We start from the raw sequence: 18,250 nt of genomic DNA, 5'->3' as shown, positions 1-18,250 counted from the left end.
TTTATGGCATTAACATGTATAGTTAAGGACCCAAGGCCATCTGTGCACATTCGTTTACATTCGGAAGGCCCAGAGCCAATCTTGAACGGTCACATCAGGACCAGGTCTAAAGTACTGAACAGATGAAGCCCAAGATACCAGTTGCCCTAGTTTCAAAGCAGCCACAATTGGTTTATAAATCATTTTCAGAGAACCCTGCCAGTTTCCACCAGCTAAAGAGGGACCCCGGGCATGTCACAATACGGCAGAGAGTGCAGTAGCTAAAATGAAAAAGAGCTCGATTCAAACCTGGGCTACAGCCATGGCAAAATACACTTAGCTCTCTGCTTTCCCCTTCGGTTGGTGCTCTGTACTGAAAGAGGAGTTCATAAATGTTAAAGACATTACAACTTTAAACTTTCATTTTTAATACATAGTCAAGAAAAAGAGAGTCAACCACTGCCTTCCTTAAGAGTTTCTAGAGTGGATAAAATAAGAATTAGACAAAATCTATTTTACTGTATACTCTCTAGCACAGTAATTTACAAATGACTTTCAAGTGTATATATATCACCTCATGTAATTTTATAACCTGTTCTCATAGGTAGGCATGTCTCTTAGCCCCAGTTTGGGGATGAGGAAGTCAAGACAGGTGGTTGAATTTCTTAGGGCATGCAACAGTGGTTAACTCAAGCCAAACCAGGTTTTTTGGTGCTAAGCTCTTTCCACAACACAGTATTGACTTTCTACGATGAATAGCGCACCCTGATTAATTCCAAGAATCAGAGGTTATGTAAATCAAATACTAGAATATTGAAAATTCTGCTTCCACTGGTTTAATGTCTGTATGTAAATAAGTTTGCCACTCTCTGTTTGTTCTCCATTTTCCTGACTGAGCAGAACCCTATGTCTCTCATTCATTTTTAATATTCTTGAGATTTCTCAATATGTGGGTGGACCTTATATGTATATTCATTTCTCCTGAGGTTTCACTTCTCCTATGTCACTGTTTTCAAAGTGGGTACCGTAAGGCTCTACATGTTTTTCAAACGTACTTCAGAGACCACTGTGCAAGATCAGTTGTGGGGAGCCAACCAGGAGAGGTTTTGGCTACTTCAACTCTTCTTTTATATATTGAGGTTTATATATACTGTATCAGTTTACAAGAGGATTTCATAGGAAGGAAGGGAGGAAGGGAGGGAGGGAAGGAAAAGGGGAGGGAAGGAGGGAGGGAGAGGAAGGGAAGAAAGAAAGCTAATAGACACTATTCTAGAGGTTGTTAAGGTTAATGAGAAATTTGAATTTGGAATCGGGAAGCATCAGTTTTGAGGTTTTCATGATAAGAAATATAAAAAATAAGTCAGAGAGCGGGATAAAGTATTCATAATACTGAATCCTGTTCCATGCAGGTTTGGTGACCTGTCTGACTTCTTAGGAATACAGGTAAGCTCTGAATGTCTTAAAGGTGCACCAAAGAAGCTTTTCCTCTCAGGTGACAGGCTTTACCGAAAGAAAAGTCTATGCAGTACTTCAAAGACTGTCCAGCTTCTTGGATACCTCCAGGGCCTGGGATCCTGCAAAAGTTACAACTTTGCTAATACAGGTCTCTCCCTCACCTTTGTTTCTGGCACCAAACATGCTTATAGAAGCTCCAAAGAATGTTCATTATTTTCTATAATATGCTGTCAGGGGTTAGCAGTGAGAGGTATCACCTAAAACAGTGGTTCTCAGCCATGGGTAATTTTGCCATCCCCCACCAGCCAGGGGACACTTAACAGTGTCTGGAGGCTAGTATTTTGGGTAGAGGGCAGAAATAATGCTGCTAAATATTCTACCTGCACAGAATAGTCCCTCCAAACAAAGAATTAGCCCGGCACAAATGTCTATGGTGCCAAGGTTGAGAAACTCTGATCTCAGATCCCAGAACTGTGAACTTGATTCTAAAGGCATTCCTTGGACTCCTTCACATAACTCTATGTTCTCCACATCTGAACTTCGTTGGGAATTTATAGAGGATATCTGCTACAGTTATAATTGGTTGTATATGGGGCAAGAGGAGGCAGAATGAATTTAAATGTATCTGTGTTTCAGGGAGACCTTAGGAAATTAAAGAGAAAGTATGGAGGCAAAATGCCATTGGTCCAAATGGCTCTAGTGTTGTCAGTCATTTTGGAGACCATTTGAAACAACATCCCCTAAAGCCACATTAGTGGGTTTTGCATATTATAGAAGTTTAGTTAAATTGAAAGTGTTCCTCTTAACAGGATTTTTGACATTCTTCTTTGACATGCTTTTTTGTTTGTTTCTGAGATTCACTCATGTTGTTTTATATATATGTGTGTGTATAATTTTTCAAATTTTATTGCTATATAGTATCCCATTGTATGAATATACTCTAGTTTATTTTCCTGTTCCACTGCTGTGGATATCTGAGTTGTTTCCAGTTATTTACCATTAAAAAAAATTCCGCTAAAAACCTTTTTGTTGGTGTCTTTTGGTGCACTTATCAAAAAAATGTTTTCTTAGGTATATATACCTCAGAATGGAGTTGCTAGGTCATAAAGTATAACTATATTCAAGTTTATTAATTATCTCAAAAGATTTTCCAAAATAATTGTGTCAATTTATATGCTGACAAACAGGTCAGAGGTGTTCTGGTGATCTACATCTTTATCAGGATTTGATATTGTCTGACTTTTAAATTTTTTTAATTTAAATTAACTCGTTTTCATCTTCATTGCTTTGATTACTAACTGGGTTGAGCTTTTCCCTTTATATGAATTAGCCATTCTTGACTTTATTCTTTTTATGTGTGTGTGAGGTGCCTGATGGAGTTTTTGTCCAATCTTTCTAATGACTGTATCACTTTGCCTAGTTAATTTGTAATTTGTACATTCTAATCCTTTGTTTTACACGTTGCATTGTCTTCAATGTGGTGGCTTGTCTTTTTATTCTATCTCTGTTAACTTTTGATACAGATGCTCTTTTTTATATGTTATAATTTATCATTATTTTCTTTTATTGATTGTACTTTTTGCATTTTGTTTAATAAATCCTTTCCTACCTCAAGGACATAAATATATGCAAATATATTTTCTTGTTAAAGTTTTATAGTTCTGCCTTTCACATGTTGGTCCTTTGTTCCCTAGAATTAATTTTTGTGAAATGTGAGGTAGGATCCACTAGGTTCTTCTGTAGTAATAACCAATTCTCCCAGCCACATTTAATGAAAAAGTTATCAGTCTGCACTGATCTATAATGACAGCTTTGTCATAAGTCAAATTTCCATGTTAAATGAGTGTGTCTCTGACCTCTATAGTTTGTTCTATTGGTAAATTAATCTATCCTTTAATTAACATCCTACAGTCTTAATTACAGTAGCTTTGTAATTAATCTTGATATCCAGGGGGTAAATTACTCCCACCTTTCAGTTCCTCTTTGGGATTTCTTGTGCTGCTGTTGGGTCTGTGCTCTCCCATATCTATTTTAGAATGTGCTTGTCAAACTCACATAAACACACACACCTGGGTGCACTGGTTGGGATACTGATTACGTTTGCTTTGAGTGTTGAGATTAATTTTTGTGGAATACAGGCTTCTAAGACTTTCTTTTTCATAATTTCTTTTTCATAGAGCCTTTTAAAGTATTTCAGAAATACTTTTATATATTTATTCCTAGATTAGTTTAATATCTAAACGACTTAGAAAAAGTATCAAATATACTTTTTGCTTGTTTTGGTGCATTTAATTGCGTTTGAAATGCAACTGATTTTTGTATATTAATTTTGTATCTAGTCACCATAAAGGCTTGTATAATTCCAATGATCTAGCCACTAAATTTTTTATAATTTGGAAAACAATGCCATTTTTATTTCATCCTTTCAGACCTTACGTCAATTATTTCTTTTTCCTTTATTACTATGCTCTCTAGGTCAATATTATCATGAAGTTTGCTCTAGGTTTGGGGGGACTGAGGGGAGAGGATATATATACCATTCATAAAAGTAAGAAAATGACTTTCCTTTTTGTGTTTATCAATATTTTTGGTTTTGTTTTATCATACTGCATGTTGAACTTTTTGAAATTTTATCTGGGCATTTGATTTTTTCCCTTTAATCTGTAAATATGGTAAATTTTACTATATTAATTCTTAATTAGCCAAATATATAATAGTTCAAACACAATAGAAGTTCCAGTCAGGGCTGGTAATTAGGTTGTAAGATTCTCTTCTCTCCTCCACAGAGCCATTTAGAGACAATTTGACAGTGACCCTTTAAACTTCAGTTCATGGCCTCTAAAGTCATTCCGGTGCCAGTAATCCTGATTGCAATCCATAGGAAGAGGTAAGGAACTTGGTGAAGCACCTGTGAGGGTGGGGAGAGGGGTATAGGCCAGACTTGGAATTTGCACTTACCAGTTCCTCTCACATTCTCTTGGATAAAATTCAGCCACATACGATATAATCTTTAGTACCCAAGAAGAAGTAAGCATAAATTGAGTGAGAAACCACCCTGCTATATGAAATGAATCATCTGAATTGATTTTCTAATATTCAGCCAGTCTTTTATTGATAAATGGGCTCAACTAGATGTATTATGTTTTAAATTCTAATCTTGATTCGAGTAGCTAATAATTTTATAGGATTTTTGCACCTTTTTACAAGACAGAGATTGGTCAAAAATTTCCTGAACTCAATAAGACTTTACAATTATTGTTTGCATGGTCAATATTCAGTTTTATTTCTTCATATATTGACTTTTATCCTGCTGGGTTTTCATGTTTATTGGGAATCTTTTTCTTTTCTGAAGAAATATAGAGTTAGAGATATAGTGCAAGTTTACTGGGAATGATGTTTTTGATTATCTTGCTTCATTTTTTAAAAATATTTACACTGAGTGTAGAATCCTAGGCTAGCAGTTATTAGTTTCATCTTGTTAAGTATTCATTCCGTATTCTTCTGCTTCAATCATTTAAGTTGAAATGTCAGCTATCAGTATAACTGTTCCCCCCCGAAGGTAATAAGTCTTTTTCCTCTTTATGCTTTTAAGATGTTTCTCTTTGTGTTTGGTTTTCAGCATGTATTTTGAAACTCAGTTATTAATAATATACATACTTAGGATTATTATGTCTTCTTGACTCATGAAAAGGTACATTACTGAGCATAAACATCTCATAATGCATACTAAATTGTCTGCTATTAATATAGTGATTTCAGATTTTCTTTGATTTCTTTTTGCATAGTATATTTTTTCCATCCTTTTAGTCTTAGTGTATCATTTCCTTTTATCTAAAGTTTGTTTCCTATAACCAGTACATAAGTTGATTCCTGCTTGTTTTATCCAATATGATTTCTCTGTCCTTTATTTTACTCTGATAGAGTAAATCCCTGTGACACACATAGGAGGCCCACAAGGTTTTTGAGAATATATATCAGTAGACACTCTGCTGGCATGCTGTGAAAGGGACAGAGAGATGACAAAAGGGAAAAAAAAAAAAAAACCCATCAGATTCCCAAAATTCTACATGCAGGAAGAAGGCTTATGAAACTACTCAACTTTGAGCATGTTCTATCTTTCATGAGAAAAATAGGATGACTCCAAGTGGGGAGCAGTGGGCCCAGAAGGCAGAGCCTCAGACCACAAAAGGTTATTCCCAGGCCTTGAAGTCCAATGGGATTTGGATCTAATAGGGTTTGCCCAGTTGGATTTCAAAATTGCTTGGGACCAGTGACTCCTTTTTTCCTGTAATTTTCTCCCCTTTTGAATGGAGATGTCTATAAAAAGAATTGAAGAAACTTTAAGCAGAAAGAAGCCAGGATTGATTATTTACCATGCAATTTATTTCTTTGTTTAACTTCATGTTATCATCTAGTATCATTTTTCTTCTGCCTGAGGAACTTATTTTAACATTTCTTAAAGTATGGAGCTGCTAGTGTCAAATTCTCTCAACTCAGTATTTCTGAAAATATTTTTGTTGCATCTGTAAATATTAATTTAATATTAATTAATTGTAATTATTTTTAAATTACTTGATAAACAATTCTTGGTTGACTCTTTCATTTCAGCATTTTAAAGAAGTTATACTACTACTTTCTTGCTAATGGATTTCAGACAAGAAAGGTATAGTCATTTTTACCTGTATTCCTCTGTTCATAAGGTGTCCAAGTAGAAATTTAATCAATATCTTTACCTTCTTTCCAAAATTTTGAATACCCACACTCTCTCCAATTTCTCACATACCTTGTGCATATGATAGAGCTGTTGTGTATTTCAGTGCTGTCTTATGTCTTATTTTTACTCTTTATGCCATTAGTATTGTTGTTTTAAGACAATTGTTGTCTTAAACAATTGTTGTTTATTGTTTGTTTTATCTAGACTTACGTGTGTAATTCTCAATTTATTTGCTTTTTATTTCTTTTTTCATCACAGACCTTCCATTTGGAATCACTTTCCTTCTGCCAGAAATAAACTGGAATTTTCTCTAGTAGGTTTGTTTGTGTCAATCTCTCTCACTTTGTATTTCTTTAAAAGCTTTAGTTTGCCATTTTTCTTGAAATATATTCTCAGTTTTCAGTTATTTACTCTCAGAACATTGAGCATTGAATATGCTTTCTTCGGTCGTCAATTTTTTTGAGAAGGAAATTGTTATTGCAATTGTGACTTCTCTAAAGCTAATCTATCTTTTGTCTCTGGCTGCTTTTAAGATATTTTTTCTTTGTCTTGGTGTCTGGAATTTAACTTTGATGTGTCTGGGTGTATTTTTGTTTTTCTTTTTGTTTTGTGGTATGTGGGCCTCTCACCGTTGTGGCCTCTCCCGTTGCGGAGCACAGGCTCCGGATGCACAGGCTCAGCGGCCATGGCTCACGGGCCCAGCCGCTCCGTGGCACGTGGAATCCTCCCGGACCGGGTCACGAACCCGCGTCCCCTGCATCGGTAGGCGGACTCTCAACCACTGCGCCACCAGGGAAGCCCTGTCTGGGTGTATTTTTAAGTTTTAATCTTGCTTAAGAATCATGGTATTTTTGCCCCAGTGCACTAGTTAAAGAGCCTGAGCTGAAACACATATTAAGTAGTCATGCTTTAGTTGGGAAACAATACCCCAGAATGGAAAGAGTGAGGGGAAAACAAGGTGAGGCAGGGAAAGATGGGGAACAATGCGAGGTGATGCATCACCATTCTGGCGTAGGATTCACATGGTGTTGCAATGTGACACAGCCAATAGTTCAGCAGGTATGTCTGCTCAACGACTCGGGACTTCTCAGATCGGCTAGTGGGGGAACAAAGTGCCTCAGAGCAGTACCTTAGAGAGGAGGAAGCATAATTGTACAGATTGCTCCTATTTCTTGTATTCCATTGGTCAAAGTTTGTCCTACTTACAGTTTAAATAATCCAGCCCTGTTGACAAGAAGCTTAAAAAGCCAGATCACCCATCCTGCTACAGTGTGGTAGTTGATACAAGTCAGAAGTTTCAGAGACAGCCAGAGGTTTCAAGATCCATCTGGCTGTGCAATGTCAGCCAAAAGCGAGGGCTAGTATTTCCAAGCAGGTAATTGGCTATCCAGGCAATGGATCTACCTAGGTCCACCCAGTGTCTATTAGCTGTACCAGTGCTTGAAGTAGAGGCAAGGGCTAAGCATCAAGGAGACAGACAAGGCTGAGAGTGTCCAGGGGAATATATTAAGATGCTCCTGACACAATTGGAATTCTTCTATAGGTGGTGTCATTCAGTAGTTCTGGAAAATTTTCAACCATTACTACTTCAGATGTTGCCTCTACCAAGTTTGCTTGTTCTCTCTCTCCCTCTCTCTCTCTCTCTCTCTCTCTCTTCCCCTTCTGGAATACCTATTGAAGCTTATGTTAGCATATCTCTTTCAGATTTTCCGCCCTTTCTCAGTGTTGCGTTCTAGATAATTTCGTCAACTCTAACTCCCTGTACACTAATTTTCTCTTTAGTAAAATCATTTTCTGTCAAATACTGACAGTTTTTTATATCAATTATTATATTTTTATTTCTTGAAGTTCTACTGAGATCTTTATAAAATCTGCTTTGTCAATTTTTATACACCCAACTTTTTACTAATGCTAATTGGTGCCAAGAGTGCCAATTCTTTTTTGATTCTTTAATTATATTATATATGTTTAGTTTATATTATGGAAGTATGAAATTCTCACAGTTACAACTTCTGGCATATTTCTGTATATAATTTTTCTCTGTTTTGCTGTTACCTCTCACGGTTCCTTGTTTTTTGGATTTTTTTAATTTTTAAATGATTTTTATAAATAGAGCTCATGCATCTTGGAATTGATCTGTGAAATTCTTTGAGGCTTGAGATGAAGTTGTGTGCTTCTGAAAAAAGGATTTGCAATTATTTCTCTGAGGAAACTGGGACAGTATAAGCCCAAGACCATTTAAGATGTTTTGTTGTTTTGTTTTGTTTTGTTTTGTTGGACCAACTAACTAGTATGGATTTCCATTGCAAACCTGTGGTGTGAGTGATGGCTGTGGCCATGAATTCTTAAGGAATTTTTTTTGTTCCTAGTCCAAGGTTTGATACACCACTTTTCATTTCAGACCCATGGTGGGAGGAGTGTTAAGTTTATGTATAATTAATTAAATTGAGAGTATGTACTTTGAGTGCCAATTTTAGGAGTGCTCACTTTAAGTTTTCTCCATTGAAAGGGAACTGGGTTTTGTCTGATGTCTCTCAAGCCCCCAAATAACCATAAAAACTTAAGTTTGAGTTCACTTATGCCATCTTCATATTCATCTTTTGACTGGAGTGTTCTGCCATTTCTTGCCAAATTATTGAGACACTTAAAAAAATTATTGGGTGGGAGGAAGGGAGAGGCAAGAGGGAAGAGATATGGGAACATATGTATATGTATAACTGATTCAGTTTGTTATAAAGCAGAAACTAACACACCATTGTAAAGCAATTATACCCCAATAAAGATGTTAAAAAAATAAAAAGAAAAAAAAGAAAATTATTTTAATATTTCTTCAGCATGTTTAATTGTTTTCAGCCAGAAAGTAAACAAGTCAGGGGTCCTAAAACGCTTCATCCCAGGAATTGGAAATCTACCTCACTTTTAAATAGCATATTTTTGTCATAGAGGCAATGAACTAATCAATAAATACTATGCCTACTATCTATATTTTGGTGAGGTTATACCATTTTAAGTATCAGAGTAAGGATATCTTTCAGATTCTGCAAGAGAAATTTCTAGTCCAGCGTTTCTACCACTTAGTTCATCGTGATACTTAGAAAAAAAATTTTTTTCTTAATTCAAGATAGAACAATGGAGCTTGAAATGGGCAAGTTATTTTTTAAAGGTGAATAAAAAGAACATATCAGAAAAAGCCAAAGTAGTAAAATGGAAAATCCCAGTCAACCTTCAGACGCACTCATATTCACCCAACGAGAAACAATTGTTCACTTGCAATTACATTTTCTCAACTGGCATAATGATTTCTCATGAATGAACTATCACAACCTAATTTTGCAATGGCACAATTGATCCTGCATTGCACCAAACTGAGTCATTCCTCATAAGGTAGGCCAAAGGTTTGAAGTTAAAATACCATGACCAACAACAGCTCAAAGAGATCCTGCCTCAATGTATTTAAAGGAAATGAGGTTTATTTTCTATCTGTGTTTCCATACTTAGGAAAGTTAACAACTTATTTGAGATGGCACTCCATAACCAATGCTTAAAAGGAAGACATTGCAACATTACCCAAATATAACCTATTAACTCTTAATGAGCTTATTTTTTGTATAACACTCCATGAAACTGTGAACCCCCCAAAAAGGTAATGTGTAAAATGTAATTTTAATAATTTTACTGTCATTTTTAATGTAAATTAAGTATAAAATTTCCTGTATCCCAGTGGGTATTTTCGTTTCCTAGATTAATCAGCCTGTTCTGTTATAATGTACACACCTTGAAAAGAAATTTCATGAACATGATAAAAATCATCTCACTTAATTAGGAATCAAGTACTTCCCATGAAACATTAATGCTAATATCTTAGTTGTTGCTGATTAGGGTGTAAATTCTACACTGAGCTCACTTTGCTTGCTAAATTTGTACGTCAGGGGAAACTATCCCAAACCCTTCAGAATATTGTCTTACTTTTGTCACCTTTATTACTGAATGCTTTTATTTGGTGCTCACAAAATACTAAATATTTGGATCAGATTTTAAAATTTCAGATGGCAACACAGAAATACTGTCAAACTGACAAATTGAAACAGAGCACAGCTTTTATAGCGTTTAAGAGACCTAAAGATTAGTTAATTCATGTCCCTCACTTTACAGATAAGTAAATAAAAGTCCAAGTTTGCAGTGTTGGTAATGGCTGGAATTAGAACCTAAGATTTTGTGTACTCGGCACTCACTATTCCATAAACCATATCATACCAGCACCGATTCAAAATCACATCATTTCAAACCTACCAGATGTCAGTCTCACCTGTGCTTCTGACTGAAGATTTTCCCACAGAGACATAGAAGAAATAGAAGCCTGAAAGTGAGGCATGAAAATCAGAGCTCTTTTGCATTAAACTTAACCTGAATTCTGTATAGCCTGAGGACCTTCAGCAATCACTTTAAGTATCTACTCCATATTTGTGCTGAAACAAATCACTTCAGGCTTTGTGAATTTATAGGCAGCAAGTGGCATGAGGGGAAAATGAACCCAGTCTACCCTCATTGCTTTGAATGGTTCTAGAAACTTCCTTGACTGACTTTTTACATAAATTAAATAGAAAGAGTGCACTAACCCTTATCCAGAAAACATCCTTGTAAAATTACTAGTTTTTGTGAAAATTCATGGAATCACAGAACATTGAAAGAACTGTGAAATAATCTCATGAATCTACTTGATTCATTTTATACGTGAGAAGACAAAAGGACATAAAGGTTAAAAAAAAAAAAGGACATAAAGGTTAAGGTTCTTGTTCAGGTTTATGCAGTTAGCTATTAACAAAACTGGAATTAAAATGAAAAGCGTCAGACGATCTGGACAGGTTATTAATTCTCCTGTTTTTAGAAACAATGAAGACATTAAATCATGTGATTCTACATCCCCTCCCATCATTCTTTGGAATGCACACTGTTTCATTTCTAGTTCAAATGATGAAATGATTGTCCTGGATTTAATCTCAGTACCCAGATGATATTGGTGCTGTGATTAAGGACTCAAACTGTTTTCTTTATTTTTTGAACCTGCTCTATTACTGATATAGACAAAGAGTTACATTTATAACATTTTCAAAACTGAGGAGTCCTCTGATGCTTAATGATCAGACTTCAGTTTGTACATCCCTGAAAACAGAAGCAAGGCAGTACTGTCCTGCTTACAAACATTACATGAAAACATCCAAACCAAAAATTGTTTTAAATTTCATACTGCAAATGCTTGCAAGAAAGATGCTTTCCTTTTCCCACCATGCCTATCCTGCCTGGTTTTATTTTTTTAATTTATTTTTTAGATTAATTTTTATTAGAGTACAGTTGATTTACAATGTTGCGTTAGTTTCAGGTGTACAGCAAAGTGAATCAGTTATACATATGCATATATCCACTCTTTTTTAGATTCTTTTCCCATGTATGTCATTACAGTGTATCGAGTAGAGTTCCCTGTGCTCTACAGTAGGTTGTTATTAGTTATCTCTGCCTGGTTTTAAATATTTGACTCAAATGAGCAAATTCCCATATTCTTAGATTCAGCTTGTGTGAAAGTTTTAATTGGCCTGTCAAAACCTAATACTTCTATAGTGGTTGATTTTTATACTCCATTTATGAATACACTGAGCTAGTCAATATGAAGATATCCTTAAATTTCCTTGTGACTACTGACTGGAAAGTTTTGCAAAATTTGATGTACACTGACAAGCACAGTAGTCACATTCTTGTAACCACAGCTGTTACATTAGTTTTCTTCTACCCAAAGCCATTTATTAAATGTTATGGAAAGTCAATAAAGGTTTTTTTGAAAATATGTAATATACAATTTTATATTGTATGCAATCATTCAGAAACATGTCTAGTGAGGAAAGTTGCATGAAACCATATAGCTCAAATGAATAAAAAGTCAGGTTGGCTAGCATTAAAAAACTAAAACATTTCAGTTATAGAAAGACCATGGATTTCTAGGCCACAGACCCTTGTTCAGTCCTAAAATCTTGACTATGGAAGCAATTGTACAGAGGCTTGTATTAATTTCCTAGGGCTATTAAGCCCATCCAATGAATTTTTCATTCCAAAGTCTGTACTTTTCACTGTTAGAATTTTCATTTTATTCTTTTTTACAGTGTTTGTTTCTATGAGAATTCCCATCTGTTTACTATTATCACCATTTTTCCTTTAATTCCTTGTAAGTCCTATCTGCTAAAACCAACATCTTAGTCTTGAGTCTATTTCTTTTGACTGACTTTTCCCTGATTGTATTTTCCTGTTTCTTTACAAGTCTGATAGTTCAACTTTTTACTGGAAATAGTAGATGACACTTTTTAAGAACTCTGAATTATAGAGACTCTGTAGATTTCTCAGAAGAGTGTTGATTTCTGATCTACCAGGCAGTTAAACTTCTGGCTGATCACTATGTACTTGCAGGGAGATGGCTTTACTTTGCTGTTGTAGCTCTGAATTGTTTTTTCCCATCTTCAAACATGAATCCCTTGGCACTGAGACAGTGTTTGTTCCTAAGGCATAGCCCTTCTGGAATTCCAGTGAGTTCCTGAGGTGTTACCAAGCCGTTCTAACTGGGCAGGCCTCAAATTCCAAACTCAGTCTCCCCGGTGGTGGGCAAGAGCTGAAATCTCTGTTCAGTTCTTTCAGCCTTCCAGCTGTGCTCCATTGGTCTTCTCGAACTCCCCTCCTAAATGCACAGTGCCAGCCCAAAATTGGTTGAGTATTTTAAGACAGATTTTGGAGCTCCTCTCCTCTCCGTTTCCCTTCTATTTAAGACTTCCTCTCTTCACTTCCAGATATTATGAATGTCCTGAAATCTGTCCTCTAAACATCTCAAATCAACTGCACGTTTTGTTTGAGCTTTAGATGCTACAGCTTAGGGACTGGAGAGTGCCTTCGTGGAAAAAATTCTATAAACGTGGTTCCATCACAATGTGGTTTCCTTCTTTCCAGGGTTGAATCCCTTCCAGTTTCTGCCTCCTTTTGGTCTCTTTCCAATACCTTCAAATAGCTGCTTACCTTCTCTTTAATTTTGGTCTCTTTCCAATACCTTCAAATAGCTGCTTACCTTCTCTTTAATTTTTTTAAGTGTTTTAAATGCTATCCTATAGAATGCTTATTCCTTTCCAAGCATTTGCACCATTGCTCCTTCTGGACTTATCTTGAGTGAGAAATAAATAAACTTCGATGTAATTTAATCCACTATTCTTGGGTTTCTGTTACGGTGGAGCCAAGCCTAAGCCCAAAAGACACAGCTAGGGTCAGAATACTCTCCCTAGGGAATGGACAATCAGTCTCATGATGAACTTGAGATAGGAGGCAGAGTGGGTTCCCTGGGAAGGCAGGTGATTGAGATGCCGTTGCAGGACTGCAAAAAGCAGCCAGCAGACAGAGAGAAAGAGGCAGTTTTTCCAGCTTTGGCAGTAAAGCATTCTCATAAAATTATCCCATAAGTTTGAAACAGGAGAAAACTAAATGGGACACTATTTAGTGTCCAACTTATTATCCCGTAAGTTTTTCACACATTCAATGATCACAGATTCCAAATTCAAAAGATTTTCAAAACATAAAATATGCTGTCCCTAAGTCATATGATCTATTCTGACTGTCCATGCCACCGAATTTATGGTTAGAAAAACATGCTCACTACCCCTACACACCATTAAGAATGCAAGATGACTTTTCTTTTAGATTGGATTTATTTTTGTTTTCACTTTCCTAAATATGTTAGCCAAATGGCTGCACAGAGTCATTTGCTCCCAACTACACGTGCAGATCCACGGATATGCATTCCCACAGAGAATGTCCTTCCCTGGGATTCCCAACTAAGACCAGAAACAGAAGCTTGGACACAGAAATTGATCAAAAAACCATTGGCTAGTGCTACAGTCCTGGCACCAGGTTGGAATACCCTCAAAGCTTTTACACTGTATTTATCTTTCACTCTCGACCAGTCATCAGAAGACAAAGGGGACACAAGACAAACACAGTGAACTGGATGATGTTTTCCTAGTTGAAAACTGTAAGTTGAAAGAGAGAAACAATGACATTACAGAGTTGTTAATATCTACCAATTTTCTTTTCTAATTTATTACTAAGTAAGAAAGTGATTTGAGTTGATCATATGCAATCAGATTTGCTTTCTGAATAGGTTCGGTCCCTGCCACAAATTTGGGAAAGCTCTCTTTATCAAAGTGGAATCTCTTCATGGGAGAATAATGCTATTTTTGTTATTGTCACCTGTCTTCAAGAAATTGAGAGCGGTGGGAATGTGTTTCCTATTAGACAATATTATCCTTAGTTCAATTTCTCGTGTGTCTTAATGCTTTATGGTCCCCCACCTTCTGTCACTATTGCCACTTTGTACTAAGCAAAGTGTCTAGGAGAGGTCTGTACAGGGTAATGTTTATTGACATCTTCCTACCCACCCCTCACACAGTCACCCTGTAACCAGAACATTCCTCTCTAGCTCTTTCTCCCCATTCCACACACACACACACACACACACACACACACAATAACACCAGGAGGGTTCCTTAACCATTTTTATTTCTGTCAATAGCATTGGAAAGCAAAGTCCTTGGTTTATCATTTTGTATAAAATATTTCCCAAAGCATTGCAATGTATACCTGTTATCATCAGCTCCATAATTCTTCTCCCTGCCCGCAGTCTCTGCAGCCTGGCAGTTTATCATCTCTGCATGCACTGTGCTTTAGATTCAGTCACCTCTGAAGCACAGGCAAAGCCTGCAGCAACCAAGCAGGGCATTGCTTCAGTCTGTATGTAAGAGTTAATTGCAGTCCCACTCCTTGAAGTACTGCCACAATTCCCTGCTTCACTGAAGAGTCTTTGATATCAACCTACTGCTCTTGGGAAGATTACAACTTGTGCATTTGGATTCTTCTAGTCAAAGTACGCGAGAACACCAGGTCTGAAAGCAAAATTGCTTTCTGTGCAGCATGTAATCTCCACACCTCTCAATTCCCATGGTAGGGGCACTGTAACTGAGGAGCACGCTTGTCCCTGAAAAGTAGCTCTTCACTTGTAGTTTCAAAGCAATTTTTCAGTCCCAGAGGATAAACGTCTTGCATATCTGCTGCAACTTGCTGGTAAGTTACGATCCTTATACACTATGCTATTGACCCACCACCAATAGGATATGATCTCTTGAGACAGTATTTCCAAAAGAAAGCATCTACACATATTTCCAAAAGAAATGCTCCACATTCATTTCTGGATTGTGTCTTTGAAAAAATGGAAGTCATCTGCCGAAGAGCTGAAGGTGGGTTTTCTTTGTTGTGTATGGATATCGGACCTGATAACTTAGGGCATTAGGAAGAGTAAGTGACATAAGAAAATTTCAAAATGCCTTCACGTGTTTGGGATGCCTATAAAGTTTAAAGGAACTTAAATTATTTGTAGTCTTTTGGAAATTTTAAGGAAAGAAAGGCCTTTTTCTGGAAGAGTTCTTTTTAAAACATTTTTGTTTCACTTCTTGACTAAAACCAATAGTAATTATCACAAAGTCTTTGTTCAAACGTTAAAACCTCAAGTGCCCTTCACCTGGATGCCAACAAGCACACGTGGATTACAACAGAGGCCACACAGTTGCTTTGGAAACTGACTTTCAGATGTGTCTTCAGCACATTACTTCTCAAATTGGGGTGAAATTTAACTGGAATTTTCCAGAAAAATGAATATGTAGTAAAAACCGACTACAGTACATTTTTGAAGCACCAAAATCATTCTACCTCTATTTGGTATTTTTGTTAAACTCACCTTGAAAATAAAAAATAAGCACACTGGAGCAAAATATATTCTTGCGTCCTTATGTTCAAAGTTAGTGATTAGTGATTGCTTTTTCTTTTTCTCTTAAGACCAAGCAGCAAGTTGATGACAGAACTGGGAATGAGCCTGGAAATAGCAATATTCTTTGGGATTTTACAGCTCTTTTCATCTTCAAAGTGCTTTACAAAATTTTCTAATTAGGCTCACATGTCCTGTCTCCTAGTTAGGCTCTGTAATCAGGAGACAGCATACCTGTTCTTCTTTCCTTAGCTCTAAGCAACGTGCTATTCTTAATCATTTCTAAATTAAAGAAAAAAGTGTTTGTAATAATGTCGACTTAATTAATGACAAATCTGGACATTACTTTAAATACGGATCCAATTGCCTGGGCCCTAATCTATATTAGCAAAGCTTGGCTATTATTTATTCAGAGCAAAGATAACTTTTAATTGTAAAATTATCTGTAATGAAATGCCATGGCTAAAGTAGTTGTATTTCTGACCAACCTAAAATATTATTCAAAAGGCTTTCACTTTATTTCCATGAAAAATATTTTGTTTTACATATCCTTACTATTTTAAAAATCATTTTTTAGCAAGCTGTGCTTTTTAGTAAACTTTTAAGTAGGCATGAGATAGGTTAGTCTTTAAAATGAGAACTAAACATGGAAATGAGGAAATCTGTATTTTATTTGCGTTTCTGTCACTAACCAGTTGTATGATTTCGGACAAGTCACTTATTGTTTCTGGATCTCAATTTCCTCCTTTGTAAATCAAAAGGGTTTTTTTTCCCCCTCTGGCTCTGTGACCCTAAGAGTAATTGTGTACATCTCAGGACGTCCTGCGTGCATGGGTGCTTGACCATCTAAAGCCCCTCTGGTACCTGCTGTCATCATCGGGTGTATATAGAGGTTGAGTATCAGAAGTAGCTACCTGGTCACCAGGCATTTCATCCCTCAGCCATAATATGGCCAATTAAATAGTGATAGATCAGGTCAAAAATAGAAGCATCTGGACATCCGTCTTCACTCAAAGCATCTCTGGTTTCACCCAGTGTTGTATGGAGAGAGACTACAGACTCTTGGAAGACTTTTCCTTCCTGCCGTTTCTCCCAACCCTCCACCTGTAACAGGGGCCTTCTTCTGAAGTAGTTTCTTTCTTTTGTGAGGCCTGTTAGGGAAACGTATGAACATAAACCACCATTTTAAGCTTTATCAAGTGCTTGCACCTTTGAGTGAAGGGGCTGTTGTATCCCTTTCTGAGAGCATGTGTTGAGCCTGGAGAGGAAGGTGAAGCTTCGGTTTGGGGGAGGGTGGGTGTCAAGGGAAGTAACTCAAAACCCCATCAAACCAAAAGAAAGGATCTCCATCAAACCAAAAGAAAGAAGGAGAATGTGAATGACGAAAATGAAGAATGCAGGAAAACAAACTTCACATGTTATCATTTAGGAAGGGGAAAGCCCTGCCTGCTCACATAATACTAGCAGAGATGTCGGGCCAGGCCATAGGACCTCTAGGTGTAAATAGGATTCCCTGCATTTGCAATGTCTTGAGGGCATATTCCTTTCAGGCCCTAGAATATGTATTCAAAACAAATGTATCCCAGCAAGTCTAAGTTCCCCAGCTCTATGACTCCCTGTGTGTTGGTGAGGAGAGGCAAGGAAGAGAAAGCAAAACACAAACTCGAACAATCTCACTTTAAAACAGCATGTTACTGAGTGGAAAGGCAGGCAAACAGAAGGAATGCATCTTCCTCCTAATAAATGACAGTGGCTTGAGTTGTAGCAGAGCATAATATCTGCATAGGTCATTGTGTTCGCCATTGTTTGTGCTGTGAATTCTCCCTTTGATGTAATCTATTTCCTTGAGTATCTCAGGTTGGAGGTGGTCTAAACAAATACTGCTAATAACTTCAGAAACAAACTAGGAATCCAAAATATTCTGATTCAGTGTTTTACTCAGAGTGGAATGTTTTGTGTTGGAATGTCGCCGCGATTGTTCCTCTATTAGGGAGATAATTAAAATGTTGCATTTTTCTTTCAGAAGAATATTGTTAGGTGTTAGTACTGGTGCTTTGGCCAAACACTTCACAACGGATGTATATTCATGAAACCCAGTCTGTGAGCAATGATGATTTTAGGGTAACCATATTTAGCAAATAAAGATATGAGATGCCCATTTGAATTTGAGTTTAAGATAAAGAACAAATATATATTTTATTACAGGTGTGTCCCACAAAATATATGGGGCATATTTATACTAAATTAATTATTGTATTTATCTGAAA

The sequence above is a fragment of the Neophocaena asiaeorientalis genome, unplaced genomic scaffold (genome assembly GCF_003031525.2).
Source record: "Neophocaena asiaeorientalis asiaeorientalis breed wild unplaced genomic scaffold, Neophocaena_asiaeorientalis_V1.1 scaffold176, whole genome shotgun sequence".
Classification (NCBI taxonomy): Eukaryota; Metazoa; Chordata; class Mammalia; order Artiodactyla; family Phocoenidae; genus Neophocaena; species Neophocaena asiaeorientalis.
The sequence above is the reverse complement of the archived record's forward strand: the minus strand, read 5'-3'. Positions refer to the sequence as shown.